Source organism: Phocoena phocoena, chromosome 5 (assembly GCF_963924675.1).
Source record: "Phocoena phocoena chromosome 5, mPhoPho1.1, whole genome shotgun sequence".
In the NCBI taxonomy this organism is placed as follows: Eukaryota; Metazoa; Chordata; class Mammalia; order Artiodactyla; family Phocoenidae; genus Phocoena; species Phocoena phocoena.
This window is the reverse complement of record NC_089223.1, coordinates 4,475,123-4,494,981: the sequence shown is the minus strand read 5'-3', so window position 1 is coordinate 4,494,981 and position 19,859 is coordinate 4,475,123. Positions and strand designations below refer to the sequence as shown.

General features: G+C 34.4%; 1 protein-coding gene and 1 pseudogene across 3 annotated transcripts in view; one reads left to right on the top strand and one right to left on the bottom strand.

Moving 5' to 3' along the window:
• The window catches only part of FSTL5 (follistatin like 5), a 656,124-nt gene that overhangs the window by 297,061 nt on the left and 339,204 nt on the right, over positions 1 to 19,859 (top strand). The window lies entirely within an intron of this gene.
• Positions 15,708 to 16,408, bottom strand: LOC136123372 (AP-3 complex subunit sigma-1 pseudogene; annotated as a pseudogene).

Genomic DNA, 19,859 nt, shown 5'->3' with positions numbered 1-19,859 from the left:
TTGAACATATGGTCTCAATATCTAAGCTAATTTAGCGTTCATCTTTTGAACTTCCATTAGATTTTCCTATAATGCCTTCATAGCCCATCATAATTTCCCTTTTGTCTCTGGTCTGTCTAAATTCCACCCCCCTTCTCAACTCCACAATTTACACTTTTCTTTCCACTTCACACAGTTTAGAAGTTCAAATTCTTACAATTTTTTTTATTAACTCAGATTATTAAAACAAACACCCGTTCATTTGGCATGCCAGGCCATGCTAAAAATGAGACTCTGCTCATCTCTAAACTACTTAAACTTTGTGTGTTTTTTATGTTTCTGAATGGGCCCCATCACTGAATCATATTGTTGTGTGTAAAACAACACAACACAACGCTTGAACACAACAAGTTGTCAAACTTGAGTGTTCATCTGAATCACCTGAAGTGCTTGTTAAAGCACAAATGATTTGGTCATACACCTAGAGTTTCTGGTTCATTAAGTACTGATTGGGGCTGAGAATTTGCAATTGAGCTATAATGTGAGACCACTGGTGCAGACTAACAGTACATTTTAAAAATGCCTTCAATTGCTGTATTCCCATGAATGCTAAGTACTTTTTAAATTATTATGACCATTTAAAAAAAAATTTTTGGGCTTCCCTGGTGGCGCAGTGGTTGAGAGTCCGCCTGCCGATGCAGGGGACACGGGTTCGTGCCCTGGTCCGGGAAGATCCCACATGCCGCGGAGCGGCTGGACCCGTGAGCCATGGCCGCTGAGCCTGTGCATCCGGAGCCTGTGCTCTGCAACGGGAGAGGCCACAACAGTGAGAGGCCCGTGTACCGTAAAAAAAAAAAAAAAAAAAAAATTTTTAACCCTTGACAAAATTCTAACTAGCAAAATATCTCTATTAGTTTTTGGATTGATAAAGTTTTGATTTTAAGACTATTTTTCTTTTCCATTTCTTAGATATGTTTCCATATTTCATAGACTAGAAAAATTATTTGTGAAACAGGAGGCTGTAGTCAAGTTTGTTAGTTTTAATTATCTAAGGTTGATCACTATCACTGGGCAGACTGTAAAGTGGCAGACTCTTAGCCAAACTACCTGAAATTCAAATTCCAGCTCTACCATTTCTTAAATCTGTCACTGATGAAATTAGTTAACTTCCATGTGCCATGGTTTCCTGATCTAAAAGAGGAAAATAATACTAGCATCTATCCCATTATGTAGTTTTATTATCATATAGATTTATATATATGCATATATACATATATATGGCATTTAAAAATATACACAGTGAGGGATATATGAGTTTGAGCTTTTATTTGATGATGCGATTATGCTTTGCATAATGTAAAATCTTTTGCTTGGAGGGTTTATTGACTGATAATATATAATGGGCATAACCATCAAGAGTCAAAATGAAATTCAAATCTCAGCTTAACGTGTTTTGCACTGCTTTTATATTTTTAATTTAACTATAATATTCCTGGAAGCTTATAACTGAAGTATTTCCAATAGAAAAACCTTCAAAAATACCATACTAGTAAAGCAACAAATAGGCTTTGCTACTTATGAGAAAAGTAATTTCCTGTTCTTGAGAGTGCTGCATTCATTAAAAAAATGTATTTGAAACTATTTAATAAACACAGTACATATAAAACAGCATATAGAGTCCACCTTTTGATTTAAAGTCCAGTTTTTCTAATAGTGTTCCATGTACTTTATAATTGAAATATAATCATCAGAATGGATCGGTTGTTTGGCTGAATATTTACTTCAGTTTCTAATTTTGGAAAAGACTTGTCATTTTCCTACTAGAATAGCTAATAGTGCCAGTGTGGTAGAAAGTAGCGTTTTACCTGATTAAAACCAAATTAACATAAACAAACTGTTCTAGGAAAATTAAGTGCTGTGCTGAATATCATTAAGCAGTTCCCAGAATGTTATAGTGCCTAGTTTTTAATAATTTAATATGTGTGTGGACATTTAAACAATTTGAGTAAAACATAATGCTTACTATGCAGCTTCAGTATGCTTTTTGTACCATGACCCTGCTGAATAGACAGTATGAAATCTTTGCTAAAAGAAGTAGAGCAGCCATTGAAAAGTCAGCTCTCAGAAATTTCAAAGTATCCAAAGTAACTACACTAGAAATGAAGAGTTAGCAGCTTGTCCGAAGGACTGTGTCACATGTTTCTGTTTGGACTTAATGATTTAGAAAGAAATGGTGAGCCATTTAAAGGTTTAAAGCATAAAAGACATCTGAAAATATTAGTTTATAGGTTACTTTAACAGTAATTAGATTGAAGTTGGCAAGGTTGAAAGCAAAGAAAGTTAAAAGTTAGGCAGTTAGGAAAGGAATGCAAGATTCAGATGAATGATAAAGGAGTTCTGAGTTAATTTACCTACTGTTAGTAGGCATAGAGAAATACAACAGACGTTCAGAAGCCAGGATGAAAGAAAGCCAACTGAGATTAAGCATTTATCTCCTTACCTCCTTAAGACTCTGATAAAGTGAGTGAAAAGCATAATGCCATAAAAGATTTGGGCCATTAATGAAAAGAATATGAAATTTCTCAGACACAGAAAAGGATAAAAAATATTTCTACAGTAAACATATATGATAAGATACCCAGGGCAAACACTAAAATAAGGGAAAAAAGTATATAAATTCGAAGTCTGTAACAGGAAAACAATGAAGTAAAAACAGAACAAATAAACACAATATATCCAAAAAGAAAACATACCAAAAAAAGACAATAGGGAGCACAAAGAAAAGTTATAGAAATAACTCCAAAGATATCAATTATTCTTATTTTCTTAGTCCATTCAAGCTGCTATAACAAAATATCACAGACTTAGAGGCTTATAATCAACAAACATTTACTTCCTACGTTCTAGAAGCTGGAAATTTCAAGATCTGGGCATCAGCAAGTTCAACGTTTGGTGAGGGCTTCCTGGTCATAAACAGCTGTCTTTTCACTATGTCCTCACATGCCAGACAGCATCAGGGAGCTCTCTGGGGCCTCTTTTATAAGAGTACTAATCCCAGTTATGAGGATTCCGCCCTCATGACCTAATACTTCCCAAATACCCCACCTCCTAATACCATCACATGGGACATTAGGATTTCAACATATTAATTTCCAAGTGACACCTTCAGACATATCAATAATGAATATAAGTGGACTAATCCAATCAATTTTAGAAAAGAATATCATATTTTTAAATCCATTTACATAAGATTAAGTTAACATAATTTATATGCTAGCAATACCGTTATCATATCTTCTTACCCCACACCACACTCCCCAATTATACATATATAAATCTTATAAATGATACGCATATAGTAGGAGAATAGAAAAAGGTGCAACATTTACATAGTAGTATTTGATTTATTTTATGACTAATAATTGAAATTTTATTATGTATAAATCTAATTCAAGAATCTGTAGATGATACGGAAATGAATCATAAATGGTCCTTACCCTCAGCATATCATAGTCCAAAAGAAGGGGAAAAAAGGCATGCCTAAAAAATAAAAGGTAAATTGAGAGAAAGAGAAAATAAATATGATTCAGATAAAGCACTATAGATGTCTAAAGGGAGAAATAAAAATAGGCTCCAGCTAGGGCTTCTATAATTCTTCTTGAAGGACTGGGGACACTGCCTAGATTGCCCTTAAACTGGGCATTAAAAGTGGATGAGACTTGGAATGCAATTCATTGATAAAAGTGTATTTTTCTTCAGCTCCACTAATTTAATTCAGATTTACAATTACTGCAATAGAAACAACTTACGAGTCCTAAATGCTCAAGGCATTGTTCCATTGCACAATCTAATAGGCCTATGTGCATGAAGAAGCAACTGTGAGATTATGGTCTAAATTTAGCACCCGAACTAATGTCAAGTTTCAGTTTTTCCCCTAATAGGGATGTGATTTTAATTTATTTAAGCTCGGAAACAGTGGCTCACCACCTTGGTGGTGAATCACCAAGTGAATTCACCCAATGTGCTTTTTGTGAATCACCCAATGTGCTTTTAAAAAACACTGATACCCACACCTCACCACCAATCAATTAAATCAGAACCTCTCATAATGAGGCCCGGGCATCAGTAGGGTGTTAATTCTCCTCAAATGACTGTAATGTGAAACACAGGTGAAGAACTACTGCTTCTGAGAGTCCCATTTCCTCATTCAGTATAACTAAAAAGCAAGTTTAAGCTGTACCAAAAATACTCTTTGGGGTCGAATTGCCTGTGTGTCTAGCATTCCTGACCATGCTCACTAGGTAAATGATAGCTCTGTCTTATGTTCAACAATTAATACAACACCAAGTTTACCCTGATTGTATTTGACAAAATGTTTTCACCTGAAACAACCAAGAGGTTATGTCAATAGAAGTCCAAGGTCTAGTCCACTCTTTTATGACAGTAGAGAAAAATCAGTGACTTTGCTGGGATGTATGTGATACAGAAGCCTTCCTCCATCCTGACACTATCCCTAGAATTTACATAAAATGTTAATTTCTCACATATTATTTGAAATACATTTATATGACAAACATTAGAGGATCTCTTAAATTGAGATAACAAAAAATTGCTACTTTTAAATTCATAATTGAATATGGCTATATCCACGTTTTTTTTCTCTGATTCCCAAGAAATCTATACTTAAACCTTTTTTTTGTTTTTAAATTGAAGTATAGTTGGTTTACAATGTTGTGTTATTTTCTGTTATACAGGAAAGTGATTCAGTTATATATATATACATGCATATATACACGTATTATGCATGTTTATATACATATTCTTTCCCATTATGGTTTATTATAGGGTATTGAATTAATTCCCTGTGCTATACAGTAGGAACTTGCTGTTTATCTAGTTTAGGTATAGTAGTTTGTATCTGCTAATCCCAAACTCCTAATTTATCCCTACCCCACCCCCTTTCCCCTTTGGTAACCATAAGTTTGTTCTCTATGTCTGTGAGTCTGTTTCTGTTTCATAAAAAGGTTCATTTGTGTCATATTTTAGATTCCACGTGTAAGTGATATCATACGTATATTTAAATGTTAAGAACAGCAACAAAAAAGCAGTAATGATGTTAATGCATTTTATACTGATATCTATCTATGCTATACCATTATTTTATAGATCAGTGGCCAAAAAATTATGGCCCAGAGCCTGCTTTTTTAAACAAAATTTTATAGGAACATAGCCACGACCACTTGTTCACGTATGCTTATGTCTGCCTTTACAGTATAACACATTGCTATATAACACTGTGACAGAGAGGGGATGGACCAGAAAGCCTAACATATTTACTCTGTGGCCCTTTAGAGGAAAATTTGTCCAAACCTGCTATAGATTGATTTTTTAAAATCTATTACTTAAAATAATTTGTGATTACTAATTCTCTCAAATTACTCTTTGACAATTCCTTGCAATAAACAAAGAAAACGTTATTTGTGAAATGTTTATTCCTCAGTGTAGTATAATCTCCCTCATTTCCCTCCTCCATATTTTTTGTTTGTTTTTCCTCCTGTGATACACTTTTCCCATCTTCCTTGGTCTATTTAAAAAGCTGTACCTCCTTGGACTTTTAAAATGATTGTTGTATTTCCACAAATCAAGTGTCAAATATTTCTTTGCTTCCCTGAGAGCAAGTCTGGGAAAAATCATTTAAGGATTATTTGAAGGGAGAAGACTCAAATCAACAGAATAAGAAATGAAAAAGGAGAAGTAATAACTGATGCTGCAGAAATACAAAGGATCATGAGAGACTACTACAAGCAACTATATAGCAATAAAATGGACAACCTGTAAGAAAATGACACATTTTTAGAAAAGTACAACCTTCCAAGACTGAACCAGGAAGAAAGAGAAAATATGAACAGACCAATCACAAGCACTGAAATTGAAACTGTGATTAAAAATCTTCCAACAAACAAAACCAAGGACCAGATGACTTCACAGGTAAATTCTATCAAACATTAGAGAAGAGATAACACCTATCCTTCTCAAACTCTTGCAAAATATAGCAGGGGGAGGAACACTCCCAAACTCATTCTACGGGGCCACCATCACATGGATACCAAAACCAGACAAGGATGTCACAAAGAAAGAAAACTACAGACCAATATCACTGATGAACATAGATACAAAAATCCTCAACAGAATACTGGGAAACAGAATCCAGCAGCACATTAAACGGATCATACACCATGATCAGGAATGCAAGGATTCTTCAGTAAACGCGAATCAATCAATGTGACACACCATATTAACAAACTGAAGGTTAAAAACCATATGATAATCTCAATAGATGCAGAAAAAGCTTTTGACAAACTTCAACACCCATTTATGATAAAAACTCTCCAGAAAGTGGGCACAGAGGGAACCTACCTCAACATAATAAAGGCCATATATGACAAACCCACAGCCAACATCATTCTCAATGGTGAAAAAAATGAAACCATTTCCTCTAAGATCACGAATGAGACAAGGGTGCCCACTCTCACCACTATTATTCAACATAGTTTTGGAGGTTATAGCCATGGCAATCAGAGAAGAAAAATAAATTAACAGAATCCAAATCAGAAAAGAAGAAGTAAAACTGTCACTGTTTGCAGGTGACATGATACTATACCTAGAGAATCCTAAACATGCTACCAGAAAACTACTAGAGCTAATCAATGAATTTGGTAAAGTAGCAGGATACAATACTAATGCACAGAAATGTCTCATATTCCTACACACAAACGATGAAAAATATGAAGGAGAAAATAAGGAAACACTCCCATTTACCATTGCAACAAAAAGAATAAAATACCTAGGAATAAACCTACCTAAGGAGACAAAAGACCTGTATGCAGAAAACTATAAGACACTGATGAAAGAAATCAAAGCTGATACAAACATATGAACAGATATACCATGTTCTTGGTTTGGAAGAATCAACATTGTGAAAATGACTATACTACCCAAAGCAATCCACAGATTCAATGCAATCCTTATCAAACTACCAATGGAATTTTTCACAGAACTAGAACAAAAAATTTCATAATTTGTATGGAAACACAAAAGACCCCGAAGAGCCAAAGCAATCGTGAGAAAGAAAAATGGAGCTGGAGGAATCAGGCTTCCAGACTTCAGACTATACTACAAAGCTACAGTAATCAAGACATAGTGGAGAAAAGGGAACCCTGTTGCACTGTTGGTGGGAATGTAAATTGATACAGCCACTATGGAGAACAGTATGGGGGTTCCTTAAAAAACTAAAAATAGAAATACCATATGACCCAGCAATCCCACTACTGGGCATATACCCTGAGAAAACCATAATTCAAAAAGTGACATGTACCACACTTTTCATTTCAGCGCTATTTACAATAGCCAGGACATGGAAGCGACATAAGTGTCCATTGACAGATGAATGGATAAAGAAGATGTGGCACATATATACAATGGAATATTACTCAGCCATAAAAAGAAATGAAATTGAACTATTTGTAGTGAGGTGGATGGACCTAGAGTCTGTCATACAGAATGAAGTAAGTCAGAAAGAAAAATCAAATGCTATATGCTAACACATATATATGGAATCTAAAAAAATATGGTTCTAATACACCTAAGGGCAGGACAGGAATAAAGACAGAAACATAGAGAATGACTTGAGGACACGGGGAGGGGAGGGTAAGCTAAGATGAAGTGAGAGAATAGCATTGACATATGTACACTAGCAAATGTAAAATAGTTAGTGGGAAGCAGCTGCATAGCACAGAGACATAGCACAGCTTGGTGCTTTGTAACCCCCTAGAGTGGTAGGATAGGGAGGGTGGGAGGGAGACACAAGAGGGAGGTCATATGGGGATATATGTATACATATAGCTGATTCACTTTGTATACAGCAGCAACTAACACAACATTGTAAAGCAATTATACTCCAATAAAGATGTAAAAAATAAAAGGATGAATTGAAAGTTCATCAACATAAGATAGAAATTCAGGTCATACCTCGCATAACTTTTTATTTAGTCTCTCAACCTCGCTGAATTCCAAAAAGATAGAACTGTGCTAGAGACCTGGTCCTGAATCAAGTATTGGGTATCAGCCCAAATCCTGTCTGTTCTTTGGGGCGCCAAGGCCCGGTAAGAACAGGAATCAGTCAGTGGTATCAGGGGTAGTAGCTCCAGAAAGTTGGTATAAAATGTATACTATGAATGAGAAAAATGAAAAATATGAAAAGAGCCTGCTCTTAAGTAGAATTGTTATTGACTAAATAATTATACCATTTGCTTTTAACTATGTCTTTTGTTTTCTTGTCTATCAGATATTTTTTTCTCTAAGAAGATATCTATTAATAGTAGTATTTTCATGGTACTTTTATCATTATTTTAAATATTACTGGCTGATCTCTTTACATGATATATGAAACACTATAATAATGTAATGCATATAATGGTGTAAAAAAATAGAGGCTTGTTCATGAAAGAGGGCTTTGTTAGAATTTATAACAGAATGCTTAACTTACTCAAAGTGAAATACAAAAATGATGCCCAGTACAAAACAATAGAGGCAAGGTTGCCATCAGCTGTCCAGGGCATAAAGGCACTGGGCCAAGGCAATGAGTGAGGCTGAAATTAAAACTACATCTCACTTTTCAAGCCAGGCACCCTAGGTGGGATATATTCACCAAGAAGAGCTTTCTTCTGTCTATGAAGTGTTGTATTCACCAGCTTTTTCCTCTTTCCACAAAGGCAGTATTTGCTTGCTAAGTTTGGTATCCAGAGTTTTGTCCACCTAGCTGAGTGCTTTTCTTAATTCACTAGAAGGTTCAGTAAAGTCTAAAGGACCTTGTTAGAAGTGCACTGGAAATTCTTTTGAATCTAACCAATCAAAATTTCCTGTCTTGGGCTTCCCTGGTGGCGCAGTGGTTGAGAGTCCGCCTGCCGATGCATGGGACATGGGTTCGTGCCCCGGTCCGGGAAGATCCCACATGCAGTGGAGCGACTGGGCCCGTGAGCCATGGCCGCTGAGCCTGCGCGTCCGGAGCCTGTGCTCCACAACGGGAGAGGCCACAACAGTGAGAGGCCCGCGTACCGGAAAAAAAAAAAAAAAAAAAAAAAAAATTCCTGTCTTTAGGAAATAATAGATCATGATATTTTTGCAGTATTTCAGTATACCAAAATAAAAAATTATATTATTTTCTCCTTAAAAGGATGTTTTAATGATTAAAAACAATAAAAGAACTATTTATTTAGAGTAAACTGGTAGAATAAGTATAGGAGGTTTACTTTAGAAAGGTCGAGTTAATTCAGTTAGTGAGTTCTATTTTTTTAAAGCTTATTTTGTGTAGTAATAAAGAATCGAAAAATTAAAACTGAAAGGTGTTCTATAAGTTTTCTATTTACAATATCTTTTCTTGTTACATTCTTTGTTTATATTGCAGGAAGTATATTTAAATTTGCGTATATATAGTCACTGATGTATTCACTTATATCTTAAACAATCACAGGGACTTTGAGCTTGTATTAATCCTTTTTTTCTTCTAAGAAAAATGAATCAGATATCTAGAATGTTAAAGGATACTTTTTCACAGTAAAATCATGAATTTCTTACAAATATAAATTTAACATGTTAAATATTTAATTAACTCATTATTTAAGAGGGAACTAGGCAGATTTATAATTGGTTCAAAGAAGTCAAAGAGCCATACATTTATATGCTGTAAACAATTGTGGAAATGAAATTACAAATAGACATAAACCTGGCCTTTTCCACCTAAAAGGGAATAGAAATCAATTGAATCTTTTCCAGACAAAATTCATTTGCAAGTCCATAGGCAAGAATTATTTTCCATTGGTATCAGTTATCTGCAATTTACTAGGTAGTAAAATATTTCAAAGGCAATGAAAGGCTAAAGTCATATAACCCAGAAAGTCATGCTATAAATAATGAGTAACTTTCCATTGGAAACACCTAATAATGTCTTTGTCTATTCCAAACTTATTTACCAAACTATACTAGAAATCAGTATATGGCCTAAATGACATTCAGATCACAAGTGAAAATCTTTAGACACAAATTACATAAGCTATGGTCATTATTTTAATTATGAAGCCAAGAAGAAATAAATTTAATTGGAGAGAATACAATATCACTAAACCATTTTATATTTTTATATTATAAAACACAAAACCATTTTATATTTTGTATTATATACACAAACATACAAATATAGGCATATGAACATTAATGTATGTTATCTTCAAAGAGAGGATGTTTTTTACATCCATTGCTCATAACAGGTAACTCAACCAAGAAATTAAATAAATATGAATTTTGGAGTGTATGTAAAGGAAAACCTTGGTTTTCTTCTTTCCTCAGAAACTAGACAGCCAGACATCGTTTTAAAATGTGTTTATTAAGTAATTCCACAACTCACTTGTGAAAATGAATGACTTTAAAAACAAGGAGTTTGTTATTCATTTTCATCTGAAAAAATTCATGGAAAGGGCAAATACTTAAGTCATTCTCTTCTGCTATTTATTCATAGGGTGAAAATTGGGAATTTTACATCTCTCTATTGACTTTAGAAATTTCACACATTTTAATGAATTTTTTTATGTAAACATATTCAAAACTCATATGCCTTTAGGTTGTAACAAAATTAACTTAAGAAAGTCAATTTGATGAAAAAGCAACTTTTCGTTACATAACATTATCTTAGACTTTGATAAAACAACCCATAGCCTTTTTGTGAACATAAGTCAATACTATATCAAAGGAATATATCTCTACACCACTGTTCTTATTCATATTAATATAACCACAGATTTTGTTTTATTTACACACACACACACACATCCATGCATATGGTAAAAATCAAGATGTCAGCTGGATTTCACAGAAAACTTTTGCATTTCAGAGAAAGGCAACATCCCTTGTCCTCATATTCTTCTATCTAATTTGCAGCAGTTATGAAATGGAGCAGGACCCTGTGGTCCTTGTCCCCCACGTCCTCAGCCTGCCTTTTGTCTGTAGAAATCTTTTAGCCAAAGAATAAGTTTAATAAGAGAAGTGAGAAAAAGCAGAACAAAGGAAAACCGTCAAACGAGACCAAATAATAATAACAGTTCAGTCGTTAAGCAAAGTCAAGGACTTTTAGTTCCTCCTCAAGGGCTACAGATAATATTCTGAGCCATATCCTGTGAGCTGTGTTGTAGATACTGGAACGCCCGCCAGGTAAAAGAATTTAACTACATGATGACCAGCCTGTAGCCATGACATAAGCTGCCACAATGCCAAGAACTGGCCTCAAAGAAATGGTAACAAACCGACCCTGGAACTAAAGACTAAACTGTACTTAAAACCATCAAGATGACAAGATGACACTGGTCAGACTGCTGCAGGACCAATTTCAAGATGACCGTCAGAGCTGACTGTGCTGTTTCCGCATGTAGCCCCCTCCCTCCATCTATAAAATCTCTCACCCACTGCTTGTCAGTGGGGGTGAGTTGGCCTTTGGACAGGAGTCCTCCCCACTGCATTGCTTGCCTCCAAAATAAAGCACACTTTCCTTTTCACCAACCTTGCCTTTTTAATTGCTTTTGAGCAGTGAGCAGCCAGACCCCCACGTTCAATTACAGTTAGCTGATATTTTTCCCTTTTCAAGGAGTGGGCCTTAGCATATAAAGATGTGTGATAAATCTATCTTCATTCCTTCTTCCACCAAACTAGACGTTTTTGTGGTCTCTTTTTAAGTCAGCAGTGTCTTAATACTCCTTAAAAATGCACACTGTCATGTTTTGACCAGGAACATCTTTACTTCACATTTACACATGCCCTCCCTTAACAGTCAGACTTCAGCTTCCATGCATTCACCAATGACACAAAGCCAATTCATCAAACCGTTCCTTTCTTCTTAGACTACAGAGCTTCTTAACTGACTATGTTTTCTTTTCCCTCACTGAGGCCTCTGCCAGCATCTCATAATTACCTCAAATTCATCTCATTTAAAAGCTAATTCCCCCAACTCTTGAGGGTGTAGCTACTTCCTGCAGTTGTCTCCGAGTTACTTCAAGATATTTTTGTTTTTTATTTTTCACCTAATGCTTTAACAACATGGAAATCAGTTCCCTATATTGTCTCCTGTTTGAAATATCTAGTTTGGTTTTGCTTTTTGACTGGACTCTGTCTGACATAACAGGTCAATTGATTATTTGAACTCCTTCCAGTTTATGGGCTAAAAATCACACAGTGATCCAGTGTTATAAATTATTTTTAAATTGGTAATTAGCTGACAGTTTGATTAGGTTCTGCATCAGTTCTCCATTTTTTTTTCTTTTTGAAAGCCAATAATTTAGAGGGCTGGGGAAAACACTCAGCTTACCAAAGTACCTGTTATTCAGTCTCTAGGACTATTCATTTTCTCAATTTCTGGGAGACTTTCAAAATATATTTTATCAAGACTGATTAAATGGCTATTAATTATGGTTGTTACTAGTGGTACCTTATTTATTATACATGTTCAAAAGCATTGGGAACTATTATTAATTTCAATACACCTTTGCCACTACCATATTTTGGATAAAATGCTTTTATCATATCATGTACTCTCAATATAATTTTCACCTTAATGAACAAAATTAAGCTATAAATTTATGGAAAATGTTTGCCGTTGACCTAACTAGGAAGTCATCAACTGCCCATGAATCAAATCTGACTGATTTTCTGTCAGAAATATGACTGTTTTTCAGTTTTTGTTGGTGAAAAACTTGTTTTCAAATTTTTTTCTATTATTAACATCAGGAAATGTTTGTTTTCTCCAATATGTGGAATATTTATTATGTTTTGTTGAAAATATCTCCAAAGAACTATAATGAAAGAATGAAATTGTTCTATTTTTAAAAAAAGATTAATTTATCATTTCCCCTATATTTATTTACTCACTGTCTCATAAGCCTAATTTCTACAGAAGACACACACAGTGTATACTTAATGTAGAAACTTTCCAGTATTAATTACCCCATGTCCTCCTATTCACATCCCTTATATCATTTGTCCTCTGCCTTTGCTATCTCTTATAAATCTTTGGTCAAGGTCATGATGAGCTATTGTTAAACATGATGCATACCCATAAGAAAGTGTAGGCTTAAATAAATGTTTGTTACTTATTGTGTGTGACTATTTGTAAATTAAAATAAAATGTCAAATAGTATCATATTTCTATGAATATGTACCACTGAGGAATTGAACAGATAACATTTATAGTCTTCCAGAAAACAAAACAATAGATATTGCATGTAGGCAATATATGACCAAATGTTCTTAATATATAGTATTTTATGTTATTGCAATTTCAGACAAAAATAGGGGTCCACTTTGGAAATATTCCATAGAATCATTATATAGTAGAGAATGGCAGTCCAGTTGAAGAAGTCTTCTGTCGATGACTGAACTATTTAACTGCTGCTACCAGGACTCTTGAGAGCATTGGGTGATCCTTTTATACAGAGAAACACAAATTAGTAGAATCGTTTGTGTTTATTTGGTTGGTTTGGGGTCAATGATGAGGCAGTTAGCGCTAGCATCCATGCTATGACCAACTGAAATGTGAAATATCAAAGGATTCTCATTGGACAATGTCTCCTGAAGGTCAGCTGTTCTTAAAAGAAATAATGACAACACATAGTGACTACCCCAGGGACATGGTTTTTTACAGGTTACACTTATTCAAATAAATTATTTGTACATGATCATTGTATCAAGATAAAAAATCCAATAAAGTGATATTGCCCCCCACACATACAATACATACAAAAGATCTCTTCCCAAATCCAAGCTATAAATTGTTACATATACTAACCCACTTCAACGTTGAGCCTGTATGAAAGTATTTATCATAGAACAAAAGAACAACAATACTATAAATGGTACTGTTGTGACGTTTAGTGTATAATGGTATTTGAACATTTACTGTTGCTTAGAATTAGATGTACTTTGGAAAGAATATTTCTTTATGTTAAATTTAATAGGATAAAGACATAGCTGGGGGTTGATGCCCATTCGTGACTATTATCTCTTTTGTTTGCTTGATGGAAAATAATGAAAAGCCTATATAGAAAATATATAAAGTAGAAATCCTGTTTTTAACTAACATTTTTGTATTTTTCTGTGATAAGACAAAGAGTAACTGAGATATTCTGAGACAAGACATATATGAACTCTTGACTGAATAAGATATTCAGTGACCAGAAAAAGACATATGCTTATGCTCATAACCTGGAAACTTAACACCAAACTATAAACTTCAGGAAGAAAGTAACTCAACCTCAGTCTTTCACTTCAGTGAAATGAACTCAACCTCAGTCTTTCACTTCAGTATATAAATGTAGCATTAAACCTGATGCTTATAGAAGCGTACTATATTCCTGTAAGTATATTTCTGGGTTTGCTCCGCACCAAGGCACTATGCTTAATGGCTGCTTGATCTACATTTCCCATCTAGAAGTATTACTGTGTTTCTCTATCATTGTGGTTTATCACGTTTGCCTGTTGATATCTCCATTTGATTCATATTTTTGAAGTTATGTTGTTTAGACAGGCTTGGAGAGTCATTTCTGTCAATATTATGCAGCATTCCTAATGACTGTTGGGGAAATTAAAAATCCTACCAACCGAAAGACCTCTCTCTCTCTCAGTGTAGCAGAGAAAAGACACATGATTTATTATTGAATATGTGTATTCATATACATGAATATGTGTATGCAGGCAGTCCTCAGAAAACTGTAAATTCTTGACAGAATTTCACACAAATTTGTAGAGTAACATAAAAGAAGGAATAATTAAAGCTTCTCTATCTTCTCAAGAGACAAATAGATGCAACTTGTGAGTCCCGTGTACCTCATGAGAAATGTGAGTTAACTAGTATGATGCGCTTACAATTGTTGGGTCAGAATTTTCTTAATCTTTCATGTAAAGTCAAATGTCAAGCCTGTTATTGGGCTTATTATGTTTCAAGGAGATGGTATAGTAATTGTACTTACTTCACAGGATCATTTTAAAGATTAAACGAGCTGTCTGTAAAGTACTTAGAACAGTGCCAGCACACAATAATTGCTGTGTATATATTGGATTAAAATCATTATATGCCTATGGCTTCACAGATATGAATAGCATACCTTCTGTAAGATCAATGCAAACGATACAATTTTCATTGAAAACCACGCATTGGGTACTGTGATAAAATTATTGGACAAGATTATTTAGTGTTCAGAAATACAAAGGGTCCTGCTCTTAATGGAGTTACATGAGTCTTAGGATTTTTTTTTGTTTTGGTTTGGTTTTTTTTGCTTTAGAAGTCCAGTTACCTTGGAGTTTATTTAATCTAAGAGAAAAAGTCATAATGTTTTCATGCAATACATACTTCGTTCTTTAAATAACAATTCTGACAAGTAACAGAAAGAATTAAGGAATGCTGTATTTGTGATCCATACAAAACACGAACATTTTGGGTTATACATAATTTAAAGAAATGTCCCAAACACTTTTCAAAATACTGTAGTAGCCAATACATAGAGGCATGCCTTAGGTGGTCATAGGAATGCAGTTTAGAGAATAAAGAAAAAAATCACACTGTAACTACTCAATTTCTTCAAGATCACTGAGCAAGAAAAGCAACAATGAACTTCCATACTGATTTTACATGACTTCTATGCAGTACCTTGACTTAAATCCAAGAGCAGAAGACTCTCCTCCTCTATTTTTGGTAAACAGCTGCATGGTAAACTTAGATGACTTTTCCCCCGGATTTTACCTGGGAGTGGCCTTTTAAATTTTTTTAATTTAAAATAGGGCAGGTTTGGCACTTTTATACTGATGTCACCAATGTTAATATTTCTTGGGATCTCAGGAAGATTCGTATTCTTTACAGCTGATACAGCACGGGCTGGAGCTCCCGCTAAGCCGGCCTCAGATTTCTCCAGTTTATTTTGTGCATCAGTTTGTGTAACAATCTCATTCATGTTGGTCTCCAATACCATTCCCCCCATCACCATTTCTGCAAGAATGTTGTGAACCTTGTCTACATGGAAAATTAAATCCAGTTCACAGACGTTTTCAAAACACTTGTCTAATGTTTCCACAAATACTTGAATTAGATCTAAAATGTCAAGTTCATTTTCTGAAGAATCCACACAGAAGACAAAATATAATGTTGCATAATGTCTATAAATCAGTTTGTTGTCAGATCCTCCAATTAATAATCCTCCTTCTAGGAAATTACAAACATTTTCATCTCTCTTAGATACCAAATGATGATGATTTGCTGTTGTGTATTTACACTGTAGGGCTGGTAGAACTTGGAGAGCCGCGGCTTCCCGTGGTTGTTAAAGATGAGTATCGCCTTGATCATGGCTGAGCCGGGCCGACCCGGTGGGAGCTGGGGGCCAGGACGGGGGCGGGGGCGGGCACACAAGCCTAGCCTCGGGATCTCGCTGGCGATCCTTCCCCACCCGCCCCCTCCCGCACACGCGCGTGCCGAGTCTTAGTTTTGACTCTACTTGATTCAGGGATAGACACTTTTTCGTAACCTGATTACTTTTTTAAATTACTTTCATCAAATTTTTTAAAAATTCAAGAATATCCTTTATATATCTTTACTCCTTGAAATATTATAAATCCAGATAATATAAATCAAAATTAAAAACCTCTATAAAACACAGACTACCACAATGAGACCTGTAAGAACTGTATAGTATAATTTTTAAGGCAACATGCACTCATACTTTAACAGCAATTGCAAAAATGTGAAAAGATGAAAGTCCGTCATATTGTGTACAAAATATTTGTAGAAAGGTTGCCAGAAAACAAACAATAATTAATTAGGAAAAACTTATTTCATAAACTGTTTGACATCATTAGCTACTTCTCACGTATTTTATAGGAGGTATGCCTTTTCATATGAAGCATACTGTATTTTCTTGGTTTTAACTATAAAGATAATTACTTAAAAGACTGTTAATTCACTAAACATTAAAACACACACTTGAGCAACTGTGATTATTTTATTACAAGTTGTATTTATTTCAGGTAAGATAAATATACATTTTTCACTAAGGTTCCCAAGCATTCTAGAAAGCCATCATCATTGTATTGTGCTCTGTTTTATTTTGTTGTGTTTTCTGCCAGCATTCTCTGCAGCTTTACTTTATCATATGTGATTCTGTTTGTGAGGGTGATGAGAGAGGGTGGGGATAGTAAGAGCTAAGCTGCCTACTTGCTCCAAAGTGTGTCACCTTTGAAGAATATAATTGAAAACAGAGCATGGGATGCCTAATCTCATCCCTCAAAAGCATTTTAATTAATGTTCTTTCAGGGTAAAGAGAGAAACGTGACCTGGTTACTAGAACACCTTTATTAAATTATAATACCACATTTGCCAAGCTAGAAAACCAAACCCCTTTTTAATACTGCTTGTATAGATGTAGGCAGTTGTCAATGACCATGTGGCATATAATTGAAAAAAGTTACATCATAAGGAACAAAGTGTTTGGAGAATTAATATTTAACTCACAATACTTTCCTTTTATTTCCAGTAAGAGTAATTCCCAAAATTAATCAGTAAGCATGTCAATTGAATTAATTGTGTTTTTAATCATTTTCACTTAACTAGTCAACAACGTTTAAGGAGATGTTAAATTAAGCCAAATCACATTGTGTATGTGCAGAGAGTGGGGGAAAGGTTATGGAACCAATGTCTCTTGTAAAATATAGTCCCTCATTCATTTAAAAAATTCCCTGTAAGACAACGCGACGCAACTACACACCTATTGTAATGGTGAGTCCAAAACACTGACAACACCAAATGCTGGTGAGGGTTTGGAGCAACAGGAACTCTCATCCATTGTCGATGAGAATGCAAACTGGTACAGCCACTTTGGAAGACAGTTTGGTGATTTTGTACACAACTAAACATAATCTTACATACAATCCAGTAATTATGCTCCTTAGGATAAGGATTTGAAAATTTAAGTCCACACAGATACCTAAACATGGATGTTTACAGCAGCTTTACTCGAAATTGCCAAAACTTGGAAGCAATAAAGATGTCCTTCAGTAGGTAAGTGGATAAATAAACTGTGGTCCATGCAGACAGTGGAATGTTATTCAGTGATAAAAAGAAATGAGCTAACAAGCCACGACACAAAGGAATCTTAAATGCATTGACTTCTCAGAAGCCAATCTGAGAAGTCTACATATTGTATACAATTCCAAATCTATGACAGTCTGGAAAAGGCAAAACTGTGGAGACAGTAAAAAGGTCAGTGTTTGTCAGGGGTTAAGGTGGATGGAGAGATGAATAGGCAGAGAGCACAGAGGATCTTTAGGGCAGTGAAACTACTCTGTAGATACAGGTGCACACATGTCATTATACATTTATTAAAACCCATGGAGTATATAACACCAAGAACCCTATGTACTAATGAACTCTAATATAGGGGTTTTTGTGACAATGACATCACTGTAAGTTCATCAATTTTTGTGGGGAAGTTGATAGTGGGGGAGTCTGTGCATATGGGGGGGCAAAGGGTACATGGAAAATCTGTATTTTCTGCTCAATTTTTCTATGAAAATAAAACTGCTCTGAAAAGTAAAGTCTATTGTTTAAAAAAAATTCCCTCTCCATGAGGAAATCATGGCTCTTCAAATGTAGAAAGTTGTGAAGTGGTATGTGTAGGTGTGCTTGTATTAGTAAATTTCCAGAATTCGAATAGTATCTGAAACATAACAGTTTTACATTAATCTTATGTGTAACTGTAAACATGTTTTAATAAGAACTTTTAAGTAAAGTTTATGTAATATAAAACAATTTACACCATTAGATTTTCCATATTTTAGTAGATACTCCAGTTAAAGTTTATTTTAATTTTGTTCAGACTACTTTTAACCAAGATAATTTTAATTCCTTCAAACACACAGTTTAACAATGAGTTTAAAAATGAATTTAAATGTAATAGTTTTCCATGTTGAATTTATTCATAGATGCATATTAAGTCAACATACTAAAGTTTTCATACATTCCTGATGTTATAAATGCAAAGTATTTTTCTAAAACACATTTTAGAAAATATTTACATTTTAAAAACTGTTTACATATGAAAAAGTTGTAAAAGTTTTCTTTTAACAATTGTTTAATAGTTTGATGAAAAAACAATTCCAGTATGCATTCTAATACATGAAAAGAATTGATGCTAAAATAAAAACATTTATTTGTATCCTTTTAATTTCTAATATTTCAGCTTATATTAGGATCATATTAATCAAATTTGAAATATAAATGCTAAAAAGAGACAAGTAATATTCTTATATACTTAGATTTGATTATTTTTATGTTGAAAGGAATTGGTACTTCTTAATGATGGATGGAAGGGAAGGATAAAAGTGTAATTTCGAAGAGATAAGAACAAATTACAGGCTTTGAAAAAGTAGTGTTAAGCATAATTGATAGAATCTATAATTTTGAGCACTTATCATGTACTCAAAACTGACGGTGGTACTATCAGATATATAAAATGTAATTATCCTCAGTTCAGTAGAGTCTTGGAGAGGCCTTGTCAATACACAGGTGCGACCATTTGAAAGTCAGAGTCAGAATGAGAAACACAAATCTCACAGGATATCACTTACATGGGGAATCTAAAAAAGGGTACACATGAACCTATTTACAAAACAGAAACAGAGTCACAGATGTAGAAAACAAACTTACGGTTACCAAGGGGGAAAGCGGGGGAGGGGAGAGGGATAAACTGGGAGATTGGGATTGACATATACACACTGCTATATATAAAATAGGTAACCAAGAA